General features: G+C 42.9%; 1 pseudogene; it reads left to right on the top strand.

Annotated features, from left to right (window-relative positions):
* The first annotated feature begins 11,888 nt into the window (after positions 1-11,888).
* On the top strand, positions 11,889-13,214 carry LOC147893853 (aspartic proteinase nepenthesin-1 pseudogene; annotated as a pseudogene).
* Positions 13,215-13,415: the final 201 nt, after the last annotated feature.

Raw genomic sequence — 13,415 nt, 5'->3', positions numbered from 1 at the left:
GGCTTTGGGGAGGAGGTGGAAAGAAAAGAGGCACCTTTAGGGGCAAGAAGGAGATACAAGGTCAATGGAATGGAGGAGATAGAAGGTTACCTCTGACAAGAAGGAGGAGATGGAAGGTCTCAGAGTGATGGGTTAAGACTTGGCCAAAATTTAAGAATCAAAGATCCACCTAACTACTTAAAGGAAGGAGGAGTTTAGAGAAGCAACTTCTCAAAGGGATTGGATTGAGGAGACAAGCATAAGCCTACAAACAAGGAGAAAGAGGAGGAAGGGAAATACCAAAAAGAGAAGAGGTGAGACTTCTTTATTTCACAAAATCTCATTTTTTGTCAACGTTTGAAAATCAAGCATGAAAACTAGCACATAGCCTTAGCAATACAAGGAGAAACATGCTTCAACACTTACAAAATGAAATCTCACAAAAAACGAATCTAGATTACTTAAAGAGACTCACCTTCTTGAAAAACTTCTTTTCACACAAGCAAAGAGGGAGAAGACTAGCACATAGCCTTAGCAATACAAGGAGAAACATGCTTCAACACTTACAAAACGAAATCTCACAAAAAACGAACCTACATTGCTTAAAGAGACTCACCTTCTTGAAAAACTTCTTTTCACACAAGCAAAGAGGGAGAAGAATGGAGAGGGAGCACAAGTGTTAGGAGAGGGACTGGGTAGGGATGAGGAGTGGAGAATAGAGAGGAGGAAAGCGAGGTCATCGAATATAAGCTGAGAGGATAGATTTTTGCTTTTCTTGTAATAGAGATGCTAAAGAAAGCATCACATAGGGTTTCGAGTTTAAGCCCCCAACGTCGCTATATAGTGATGCTGGTCAGTCGTTATATAGCGATGCTTATATCCAAAAAGCATCGCTATATAGTAACGGAATAGGGCAAAGTGTTGCTATATAGTGACAGAACAGGGTACTTATTGTGAGAAGAGAGAAACGGAGCTCATGGGTGGCTATTTTTTGGATCTTAATAGATTTCCTTGCAGCTCATGTTGTGATTTTAGAAGTGTGCAGATGGAAGGCACGAGTGGAAGCTCGTCAGATGATGCGCCAACGCCCGAGAGCACAGAGTAGCTTACGAAGAGGTTGTATTATCATTGTAGTCATTGCAAGCGAGAAGTACGACATCAATGTTGTATTATCATGCGCCACTTGCAGATGTATGGGGAGGATCCCAAAGCAGTACCCACCATTGGTGTTGCACATGGTGATGGATCATCGGTAAGTCAATCCTATTTGAGTTCGTGGTTAATATTGGATACCATTATGACACGAAGCCTTGAGACAAGATCTTATATTTACATGAAATCTTGAAACAAGATGAGGAGGGTAACGAGGGTGCGCATATACCTTCACACTTTGAGCAAGACTATATAGTCTAGGAAATGATGATGAGGGTATGGTGGACATGATGGATTCTATTTTTAGGGGCACTACATCACATGTACATGTGATGTCAGAGTGTGAGGTCAAAATGCGAGAGTTGCAATCAACACAGTTGTACGAGGGTGCTAGGATGTCTAAACTACAGGCTTGTCTCTCAATCTTGAATCTACAAGCAAAGTATGGGTGGTCGGATACAAGTGTGTTGGCCTTAATGAGGTTAGCTCCTGTATTAATTTGACTCATTATTTGGATATTTTTTGTTTTGAGAATCATCATTATTCGAAGCCTTTGTATCCCCACTTTTTCTCTGTAAATGATAGGTTGCTCCAGAAGATGTTGCTTGCACCAAATACCATGCTCGCATCAAGAGATGAAGCAAAGAAGATGCTAACAATGGTGGGTATGGATTATGATACCATCCATGCTTGCCGTAATGACTGTATTCTCTTTTGTCATGAGCACAGAGATTTGGCTAATTGTCCGAAGTGTGGGGAACAATGATATAGAGATGACTTGCACGGTGAGCAGATACCAGTAAAGGTCTTGAGACACTTTCCCATCATTGCAGGAATACAACACATGTTCCGATGCAAATCCATAGTGGAGTTGATGACATGGCATGCATCTCATCGGTCCACTAATGACACATTGAGGATTCCCGTAGATTGTGCAGCTTGGAAGCACATAGACAACCAGTGGCCGGACTTTGTGAGGGAGCCACACAACTTTTATCTTGGGCTCGCCATGGACGGTGTTAATCCTTTCAGGTTATGCTCGACATCTTGGTCGACATGGCCCATAGTCTTCGTGAATTGCAATATCCCACCATGGCTAACAATAAAGAAGAGACACCTCATGGTTACACTACTTGTGCCGGGAAGTACAAGGCCAAAAATATGGACGTGTAGATGGCACCTTTGATAGAGGAGTTACAAATCTTATGGAAAGGAGTGCGGGTCTTTGATATTTCCAGAGCTCCTAGACATACCAATGATATTTTGATCAGGGGTATCTTGATGTGGACCATGCATGACTACCCAGGATATGGAGAGTGCACAGGTATGTGGTTGTGTCTTTACATGTATAGTATAGGATTATGCTTTTATGACTCTCTTTCGCATGCATGTCTTATACTAACACATTCATGCACTCGTGTAGGACTTGTTACAAGTGGGTACCATGCTTGTCCTATTTGTGGACCGGGTTAGAAATCACTTGCACGATACTCCAAACATATGAGGAAAAATGTTTATGAAGGTCATGCTCGATACCTTCCGCTGGACCATCTCGCGCGTGGAGGTCAACTTGATCCACCACCACCATATTTGAAGGCAAGTGGCTAGATTCAGGCTTGGAGGGCAAATGGAAAGGAAGCTCCTCATGGTATGAAGAGGCTATCGATCTTTCACGAGCTTCCTTATTGGGGTCAGTTACAAATAAATCATCTATTGGATCCCATGCATATTTTCAAGAATGTGGGGGCTACTATTTGGGCACACTTGGTTGGTTCTAAAGACTTGAGAGGAGTGCAAGAAGACTTGTATGCTATGAATAGGATGTCTCGTTTGTGGTCCCAAGTGCGTGCTTCACGACAAGTTATCCTCCCAAAAGCAACATGGATCATCTCTACGAGAGAGGAGCCAGTGGTCAAGGCAGACATTACCTCTTTTGAAACACCCACATGGTACATGCGTTGCTTGAAAGGAGCATTTTCAAAGGACAATAAACTTAGTGGGCTCAAGTCCCATGACTGGCACAAGGTCTGATAGGTATTCTAAGTTGTAGGATTAATGAATCGATTATTATGATGTGTTAGTGTAATTATGATTACGTTATATTGTTGACATGACTTCTTTGTTGCTTTGATAGTTCATCCTCCCAATTACAATAAAAGGGTGCTTACAAAAAGATGTTACAAATGCTATATTCAAGATCAGTGGTATTGTGAGGTATGCTTACTATCAAATCGCATTGTTTGCATTTTCTTCAATTTAAGCTGAATAATCTGTAGACCGATTATGAATATATCTTACATGGGCATGTGAAATAAGTGGATATCTCAAAAAGAGATCTCCATATCGAGCATCGAGAAGGCTAGGGTGGAATCCATCGAAGCCATATGCTTGCTTGAGAAGCACTTTCCCTCGAGCATTATGACAACTCAAGTGCACTTGCTTGTGCACATGGTTGATGAGGTGGCCATTGTAGGTACCCTGCATAGTCGGTGGATGTTTTTTCTTGAGTGGTTTATGAAAACTTTGAAGGGATTTGTAAGACAAAGAGCAAGACCAGAAGCAAGCATGGTAGAGGGATGGCTTGTGCAAGAGTCATTAGTATATATCACAGAGTTTCTTGCATCCATAGATCCCGATATGCTGCAAGCTTGGCATAACAACGATGGTGATCGCATCATTGGCAAGGTTCCCCAAGGAAAAGGGATTGAAAGAAAGATGAACAAATATCAAATGGAGAAATTCAATAAGTTTTGTATCCTCAATAGCAAGGAGATGCAAAAGTGGATTGAGAGATATGAAGCAGCCAAAGTAGAAAGAATAAATGCAAGGACAAGATTCAGAGTAATGTACAGGCAATCACAACCATATCCACGGGATCTCGCCCTTCTCCCCACTCACATGTCACTTGATTGGCTACAATTGGCTCTACGTAAAGCCGAATGTGATGGAGAGACAATAAATGAGTGTGAGCGAGAGTTATCATCTGGATGTATGATGCATGTATGTTTCTTACCTCTTAACATAAGTAATTATTTATGGCAATATACGCTATAAAATAGATGCATCTTCATTGTTTTAATGATGCTCTTTTATAGTACCAAAAGTACAGTGCATTATGGTCATATGGACAACATTTTCGCATGGAACGCATTGATTCAAAGAGAGTCATGTATGATTGTGGAGTCATGGCTAGCTTCAGACAAGATAGCCGAGCAAGTGCTTCGGATACCAATCTTCTCTCCTCACAGTTGGATTATTGTGGAACCATACGCAAAACTCAGGGGGGGTCACTATGTATAAACCCTCTATATCACGTGCATTCAAAGCCTATTTCTAAAATCCCTTATCTGTAAATTTTTCATTAATAAAATGTACCCTTTTTCTATACAAAACTGTAAATTTTTTCCAAAATTGTTTTAAATAGTCCCTTATGTAAATTAACTTTTGTATAATTTAGATATTAAAAATGTCCTTCTGTTGAACTCACGTGATAGGGTTACATATGATGAGTGACCCCCCCGAGACGCGACATCTATGAACTTGATTTCATACAATTTAGTATTTTCATTCTTGATGTAAAATGGTTCAGAACTATTTACAATGGTCCCCATGCAACAATGAGAAAAGACAGCAGCAGTTTCTTTGCAATAGATTCCACCAAACTTTGGACTGATGAAAGTGATACTTTTGTTCTTCCCGAGCACTATGACCAGGTGCATACTAATGATTTAATTAATCGAAGCTTTCATTTTTAAAGATCAATTGATACATGTACTTAAGCATAATTTCATATATATAATTGATGGCATTTGGCACCCATCTTCAATATATTAGGTGGTTTTTCATTCGGATCATTCTGATCCAAGGTGGTGGTACATGATCCAAGTTGCACCACGAAGTAAGCAAATTTTTGAAGATAGAGATGTGGATATGGAGATGCCACTACCAATGCTGGATCCAATTGATCCAGATGGATTTAGCGAAGAATATGAAGATCAAAATATGAGCCAAGAGGAAGATGCACATAATGACATCGTACGGGAGGAAGATGGAGATCACGATACATAGAGAATATGTTGCAAACATGATGAGAATCAAATCAGCAACAAAAACTATTCATAAAGCAAGTGCTAAATATTACGATGGTGCCAAGATTACCATGTAATGCATAATGTGCGACTCCCCCCATGCTTTCACCATTAATTGCATAAACTCTTTCACAGCCATCCTGAACCTTTCATAATCCATCTCATAGATTTAAACCTGACGAAGAAATTTTATCAATGCATCTACCTTTGTCCATACTTTAGCTCTCAAAGTTGTTACTTGAGGATGAGAAGCCTTATTGGTCGTGCATTCACACAATGCTTTCCAGTATTCCCAACTCAAACTACTCTGAGACAATGTATGTTTGTCTTTGTTGAGATTGTGGTTCAATAGGAATCTCCTTGCCTTCCCTCCACCCATGGACACTTTTGCAAGAAGATTCTGTGTTGCCCCAGACATTTTCTTATCCTCCTTAAGTTTGACATGTACTCCATGGAATCCCATCTCTGACAACAACTTCTCAGCTTCTGCAATGCACTGTGTGAATACTTCTTGCATAATTAAATTCCAAGCATAAAGACAAGATGCAAATACAACAAGTTATCAAGTACGTGCAGTTTTGTGTGTAAAGTACATATGTGTACTCTCTCAAGTGGGATGGGCAAGATGGAATCCCACTTTGGATCCTTCTTATCGCGATCTTGGCTGCAAGATAGAATACCATTCTCCCATTATAAGCCAGCCTTTTGCTTATGTTGGGAACACATGCAATAAAGGCATGTGTTCATTGCATTTGCCCTTGTATCATAACCATGCAAGCACTTGAGGGTTTTCAAATCACCAGGAAGATGCCATTCACCTTGAAAGGTTCCATGGCCATCGACTGTCAATGTTTGCACTTCCTCTTGTCTTCAGATGGTCGATGGGATTCCTGTTCTATCTAGAACCCACGTCACATATCTAGAATGGTGCCATGACCAAAGGAGTGTAGAGAAGGAGAAGGTGTGGAGATGCAAGCTTGAAGGAGCAGCATGCAGGAAGAGGGATGGCGAGGAGGAGGAGGGATGGGGGAGGGAGGACCAGTAGTTAAAGAGGAGGAAAGGGGGGCAAACTAGCAGGTGTGGAGGGTGAGGAGAAGAAGGCATGGAGGAGGAAGGAGGGAGGAGGGAGGAGCAGGAGGGAGGGGGGACGAGGAGCAGCAGTGGAGGAGGAGGGAGGGGGAGGGCAGGAGGAGCAGGCATGGAGGAGGGAGGGAGGGGGAGGGTAGAAGGAGCAGATGTGGAGGAGGGAGGGAGGGAGGGGGAGGAGGAGGAAGGGGGAGGAGGGCATGAGGAGGGGGAGGGGAGGAGAGGGGAGGGGGAGGAGGGAGGGAGGGGGAGGAGGAGGGAGGGGGAGGAGAGAGTGAGGAGGGGGAGTGAGGGAGGGGGAGGGAGGAGGGGGAGGGAGGGAGGGAGGAGAGAGGAAGAGGGAGGGAATTCAAAATTTGAATTTTTGAATTTTGAATTTTTTGGTTCCCACCTAGGAGTAAGAGTTGTATAAGAGGTGTAAGAGGTGGGGTCACTTGTGGGCTTAACCCACCTAGGTGAGGGGGGGTTAGGACTTTTTGGGACCTACCTTGGCTCTTTCATTAGGACTAATCCATTTCTTATGAGGCCCTTTTGAGACCCCAATTCTCCCCTAATGCTGAATGCAATAATCATTAAAAAGATTAGAAATATATTCTCCACCATTGTCACTACGAAGGGTCTTGATCCAAAAACTAGCATGAAGTCCTACAGTAGTTTTATATTGCTTCTTGACCAATCATCAATGAAAGTGATGAAATACTTGTAGAAAGATTTGGATGGAGGAAGAGGTCCACATATATCACTGTGAACAAGATCCAATAAAGCATATGAATGAGTTGAAGTAGATGCATGAAAGGGTTTTCGATGATGCTTGCCAAGAGCGCAATATTCACAAAGGCCCATGTGAGAACGAGCTGAGAGATTCATACCATCCATAAGATCATGAAATTTTATAGGAAGTAGCTTGGCCAAATCCAAATGAACAAAATGATGATGTCATAGCTTGCAGTCTAGATCACTAGGGGCTGTAACCACATTAGCAATATCATCATTCAAGGAAAGTTAAAAGAGGTTACCATTCCGAGGAGCAACTGCTATGGTATGTCCATCTTTTTCAATCCGACACTGTGTGGTCAAAGCCAATAAAGAGACCAAGATCAACAAGTCGTGCAACAAAAAGAAGATTTCTCTGAAGATCTGGAACATGGAGAATGCCTCACAACACTCTTGTTGAAGAAAAAGTGCCAAGATATAAATCACTAACACCCATGACTTAACAAGTAGTGTCATCAGCAAGATAAACCAATTTCTTGTGAGAAAGAGCATGATAATTATGTAACCATTGAGATTGATATATCATATTACCAGTAGCACCAGAATCAACAATAAAAGTGGAACCATCTCGAACATGAAGTATTCTTTCTGGAGAGACATCAGAACACATATGATTTGCCTCTTGATGCGTATGGGCATCTTGTTGTTGAACAGCATATGCTTGAGTGCATTCGCGATCATAAAGCCTCTTGTAACACTGAAAGGATGGATGATTTCTGCCACAATATTCACAAGGAGAATTATTGGATAAGCGGGGTTGCTTAGCGGTAACACCATGTTCCTCATCATATTGCCGAGCCCAACAATCAGAGATAACATGACCATGCTTATCACAGTAACAACAATGTTTCTTAGGATATTTGAGACGAGGAGAATTGCCACCTCTATACGGATGACCACCACGTCCATTTCTGGAGAAAGGACGATTGCAAGCAACACAAGCGATCTCTGAATCTACATCATCCATTGTTATCATGACAGATTCATGAGGGTCTTTACGATCCTCGTGTCATTGAGTGTACTCAATCAAAGAAATACATGTTTGATCAAAATCAATCTCGTTTTTGTTGGAAAGGATGGTAACAATATTATCATATAATGGATTCTGGACTATGTCGAGAAGATAGGTCACCAATTGATTTCGTGGAACAGGTGCACCAGTAGCGGCAAGTTGATTGACGATATTCTTGAATGAGTCAATATGAGTTAATAGGAGCTCCAACTTTGTATGGAGTGCTCAAAAGATTACGAAGATAAAGAATCTCTGTGACAGATTTCTTCCCAAAAGTAGAAACGAGATATTCCCATATTGCATGAGAAGAAGGAAGGGCAAATACATCCAGCATAAGAGAATCATGTAGAGCAGATAAAATATATTGACGGGCTGCTTTATCACAAGAACGCCAATTAGTAGAGTCAAATCTCCATTGCTCAAAGAGAGGACCTTGAGTCACAAGAGCATGATTCGGAGTTGCATCAATAGGTTGGGATGGACAAACGAGATCACCAAGAACAATATATGAAAGATTATCACCTTCGAGTATCAATAACATCTTCACTTTCCAACTAGGAAAACCGTGTCCTTGACCCAAAGGAACAGATCATTGGCCAGAAAAAAAGCCATTGACGATTATAGACGTTGCCATCATACTTCAAGACAATACGTTTGTCAAAGCTCACGTCAATGATCAAGAATACAATGGTCGCTCTAAAAATATAGAACTCGAGATACTCCAAAAAAGGATAGAATGTGAGACGGGAGTATACTAGAAATAGCATGCATGCCAAGAAAGCACTTTGAGCTTGTTGATCATGAAACCATAATATTTTTGGAGAAAAGTAGAACTTGTTGATCATGAAACAAAGGTATTTTTAGCGAAAAGCACTATGATCGTGCCGATCACGAAATCGATACGTTTATCACGAAGCCATGAGATTCTTAGCGAAGAGCAATACAAATGTGCCGATCACGAAACCAAGAAAAAAAGTAGTTGTCATGAAAACTGATGTAACTTTTTGCTCCAAAGTCCGATTAGGGCATTTAAGTGCTCAGAATGAAGAGCACGATGAGAACTACGCTGAGACTACGCTCTGCAAATTGATCCATGATCCATTTGCTACTAACAACTTTCTCAAATTTGCACCAGAAGACCTCCAAAAAAACCACATCAAGTTAGACATGTCAAAATCAACAAGAGAAAATAAGCGATGAGATACTGAAAGCGCTATGTAATCAAATCAATAACTAATACTTCCTGTCTTTCTTCATTACAGTGAGCATACAATAGCAAAACCTTTGTAGCTCTAATACCATGTTGAGAGAGAAGAAGAAGAGATGATAGACACACCAAATAGACTCCCAAAGACTGATTCATATTGATCACTAGTTACATATATATAGGTGAGACCTAGTTCAAGTTAGGGCAAACTATATATAGCTTTAACTGAAAGACAAGAGGTAGCCTTAGGGGCAAGGAGCAGATAGAAGATCAATGTAATGGAGGAGATCGAAGGTCACCTTCGGGAGAAAGGAGGAGATGGAAGGTTAATGGAATGAAAGGAGAAGAGGGAAGGTCTCAAAGCCATGGGTTAAGACTTGGCCAAAATTTAAGAATCAAAGATCCACCTTCTGATGGGGAGTGGTTGAGGATGGTCATGCATATTTTCCCATGCAAAACACTCAAGGCACAGGTTCAATACAGAGATGAAGGCTTGGAGGGGGGAGGAGGTGGAAAGACAAGAGGAAGGCTTTGGGGAGGAGGCGGAAAGACAAGAGGTAGCCTTAGGGGCAAGGAGGAGATAGAAAGTCAATCGAATGGAGGAGATGGAAGGTCACCTTCGAGAGGAAGGAGGAGATGGAAGGTTAATGGAATGAAAGGAGGAGATAGAAGGTCTCAGAGCCCTGGGTTAAGACTTAGCCAAAATTTAAGAATCAAAGATCCATCTTTAGATGGGGAGTGGTTGAGGATGGTCATGTATCTTTGCTCGTGCAAAGCACAGGTTCAATACTCGTGTATATGTATACACAGACACACACAAAGAGCCAAAGAGAGAGAGGGAGAGAGAGAGAGAGAGAGAGAGAGAGAGAGAGAGAATTATATATTATATTGTATATTGTATTGTATAGAGAGAGAGAGAGAGAGAGAGAGAGAGAGAGAGAAGCATGTGTGTGTGTGTGTGTGTGACTCTACACACATGAGGATGATATGTGTGTGTGTGTACACACATGCATTCACACACAACACTTCTAGAAAACGGGGTCTTAAAATTTGAAATTTTGTTTTCTTAAAATTATGATCCCTACCTTGAGACCTAGCGAAGCGGGTCTCTAACCCGTCCTAGACGAATCATGCTACACGCTAGACTAACTTGTAACTAGTAACGACTTGCTACTCCTTAGACTAACTTATAACTAGTAACGACTATGTGAATTTTGAAAGCCTTGTTTCACCGTGAAAGACCCGCAAAGTCTATAATATCATATCAATCTCAATTATAATATCATATTCATATTAATCTAAATTTGAGTCCGCACTCTCGATCCCTCAATCGAGACCCTCATATCATGGCACCATCATAGTCCGCCTCTATCGTAACAGTTACTGACTGACCTCTTCTTCACTTTGGTGTGCGTTTCTCCGTTACCAGTCAATCCCCTGTGCCCTCCGCATATCAAGACCCAAAAATCGCCATGATAGCCCACCTTCATTTGTATACTGCATGAATCGCCTCCAATCAAATTATTCTGTATATATGTGGGCAGTGCCAAGTTTGGATTAAGTCTCCTATAATTGCAAATCACCTCGCTTGAGCTCAGAATTATCATAATGCCCTCCACAGGCCTCTGTGATTCATGACCCTGATTGGAGTCACGCCCAAAATTTCAGAATCACGTAGCTTGAGCTCGGAATTATCAGAATTCCCACCATTGTGTCCGTAGAAGGCATATGGCTGGATTCAAGAAAAGACGACCCCTGAATGAATACCTGTATCCCGTAACGACGAGAAGAGAAGACACGGCCAGTGAGGTGGGTGATCATGCCATACTTTCGGGGCTTGATGCGGAGCACACAAATGTTTCACGTGATTTGTAATTTTGCAAGACGGCAGACTTGAACGGACGCACTTCAAGATGAGGCTGACTTTGCGGGTCTTTCACGTCAGAACTAGAGAATTATTTGTCTCATAACTTCAGTTTGAAGCCCTATAGGCTATATAAGTGGATAGTTCGCCTCAGCTTGAAGTGCGTCCGTTAAAGTCTCCCATCTTGCAAATCACGTAGCTTTGGAATTACCCCTGGCCTCTGATTCCTGACCCTGATTTGGAAGCTGCATCATCGGGCAGTTTCTTATCTCCTTTAAGGTAAGAGCTTTTCGAAGCAGCTTGCTTTGAAGCACAGCTATATACTACTCTACCGATCTTCTTAGTGGTCTTTGTAATTTTGAATGGCTACTACCTTGTCGTCGTATAAATTAAGGCACAGTGAACTATTAAATCCATCTTCTTAATTGTCTTTGTAATTTCGAATGTCTACTAACTCATCAAATTGCAATATGCCTGATTGCTAGAAGAATAGCTTGATTTCTAAAAGCCTGATTGCTAACCTATGCTTGCAGCTTGCCACAGCTGGTGCTTAACTCTCAGAGCTAAGTTTAATTAGTCATTTCCCCGCATATCAGACCTCTTATCGAAGTAAAGAGCGTTTACAATCTGTGGAAGATATACGCACCTGATTACCACCACGCATCTACTCTATCCATCCATTTTTCGCAGGTTCTAATTTGCAGCTCGCCTTCATTATAATCTACCATGGCGGTCAGGCTCGATCAGCATCATTTGAATATCATCTCCTTCTTCTTCCTTGTCCTTATAGGCCTCTCCGCTGCCAGAAAACTGAGCAGCAGCAGCAACCCCACTCTCAAACTCGGCCTCACCCAGCAAGACTTTGCTGGCGACTCCGATCTCTTGCAAAAGTTTAAACGTGCACTCCAACGTAGCAAGCTTCGCCTAAGCTACTTCAAGCAAGTCCTAGCAGCTGCCAACAGCTCATCCGGGAACTACATAACGTCTGTCTCCGTTTTGCCACCTGGGACCGGCGGCTTCGTCACCGACGTTTCCATCGGCACGCCCCCAGTGAGCTTCACGGCCGTAGTAGACACAGGCAGCGATCTCGTGTGGTGCGAGTGCCGCCCCTGCTCGTCTTGCCCGTCCGCAGTCTCGGGCCACATATTCGATCCTTCCGGCTCCTCCACTTACAAAACGGCGTCCTGCACCGACACTCTCTGTACTGATTTGTCGTCCCAACAGGAATGCTCTTCGACTTGCTCCTACTTGTATTCCTACGGCGATGGTGCCAGCACGAGCGGACAGTTCTCTTATGACACTCTCACCCTCCCAGATACCTCCGGCACACCGCAGGGCATCCCTAATTTTGGCTTTGGCTGCGGACAAGATGAAGAAGGCAACTTCTTTGGAGCAGGCGGGATCCTAGGCCTGGGCCAAGGCTCTCTGTCCCTTCCATCGCAACTGAGTCTCACCAGATTCTCTTATTGCTTGCAGTCCATCCATGACTCAGCGTCAAAGCAGAGCCCGCTCTTCCTCGGCCCTGGAGCAAACATAGGCAGCTCCAATGTCGTGTCCACGCCGATCGTATCCAGCTCTGTAATTCCTACGTTCTATTACGTGCAACTGAATGGCATAAGCGTGGGGGGAACTATGGTGGGCGGGCTGGGGACTTTCGACATTCAATCTGACGGCAGCGGGGGCATCATCGTTGATTCGGGGACGACCTACACCTACTTAGTCCAAGAGGCATACACGGCAGTGCTAAATGCGTTCCAGTCGAAAATCACCTTGCCTCCCGCCGATGGATCGTCCCTCGAGCTGGATCTTTGCTATCAATCGAGCGGCTCAGTACCACCCCTCACGTACCATTTCCAGGGGGCGGATATCGAACTGCCAACGGAGAACTATTTCATCACTACCAAGGGGTTATTCTGCCTCGCCATATTGCCATCGGCCGACTCTAGCAGCCCGTCCATCTTCGGTTACATCCACCAGCAGAATTTCCACATCCTCTACGATCTTTCTGCGCGTGCGCTCTCCCTAGCACCAGCGACTTGCGACTCGCTCTAGAAAGTATGAACTCACAAACACGTCCGCTGCACTTGCTCGTGATCCGCGGCCTTCCCTATAGCTAGGAGGCGGGCCTGATCTTTATATATATTTCTTGCAAAGCTTCAAGGCAATCTGTTTATGTTATAAAGTATTTAAACCCACGGCTTTAGACCCACGAAGTAGGGGTTGTCTGCTAAGCAATAGTTTCTATATGTGAGG

The sequence above is a fragment of the Dipteris shenzhenensis genome, chromosome 15, assembly GCF_047967505.1.
Source record: "Dipteris shenzhenensis isolate YYH24624 ecotype China chromosome 15, Dip_SZ_1.0, whole genome shotgun sequence".
Lineage (NCBI taxonomy): Eukaryota > Viridiplantae > Streptophyta > Polypodiopsida > Gleicheniales > Dipteridaceae > Dipteris > Dipteris shenzhenensis.
Note: the sequence above shows the minus strand (reverse complement) of the source record. Positions and strands in the feature narration are given on the sequence as shown.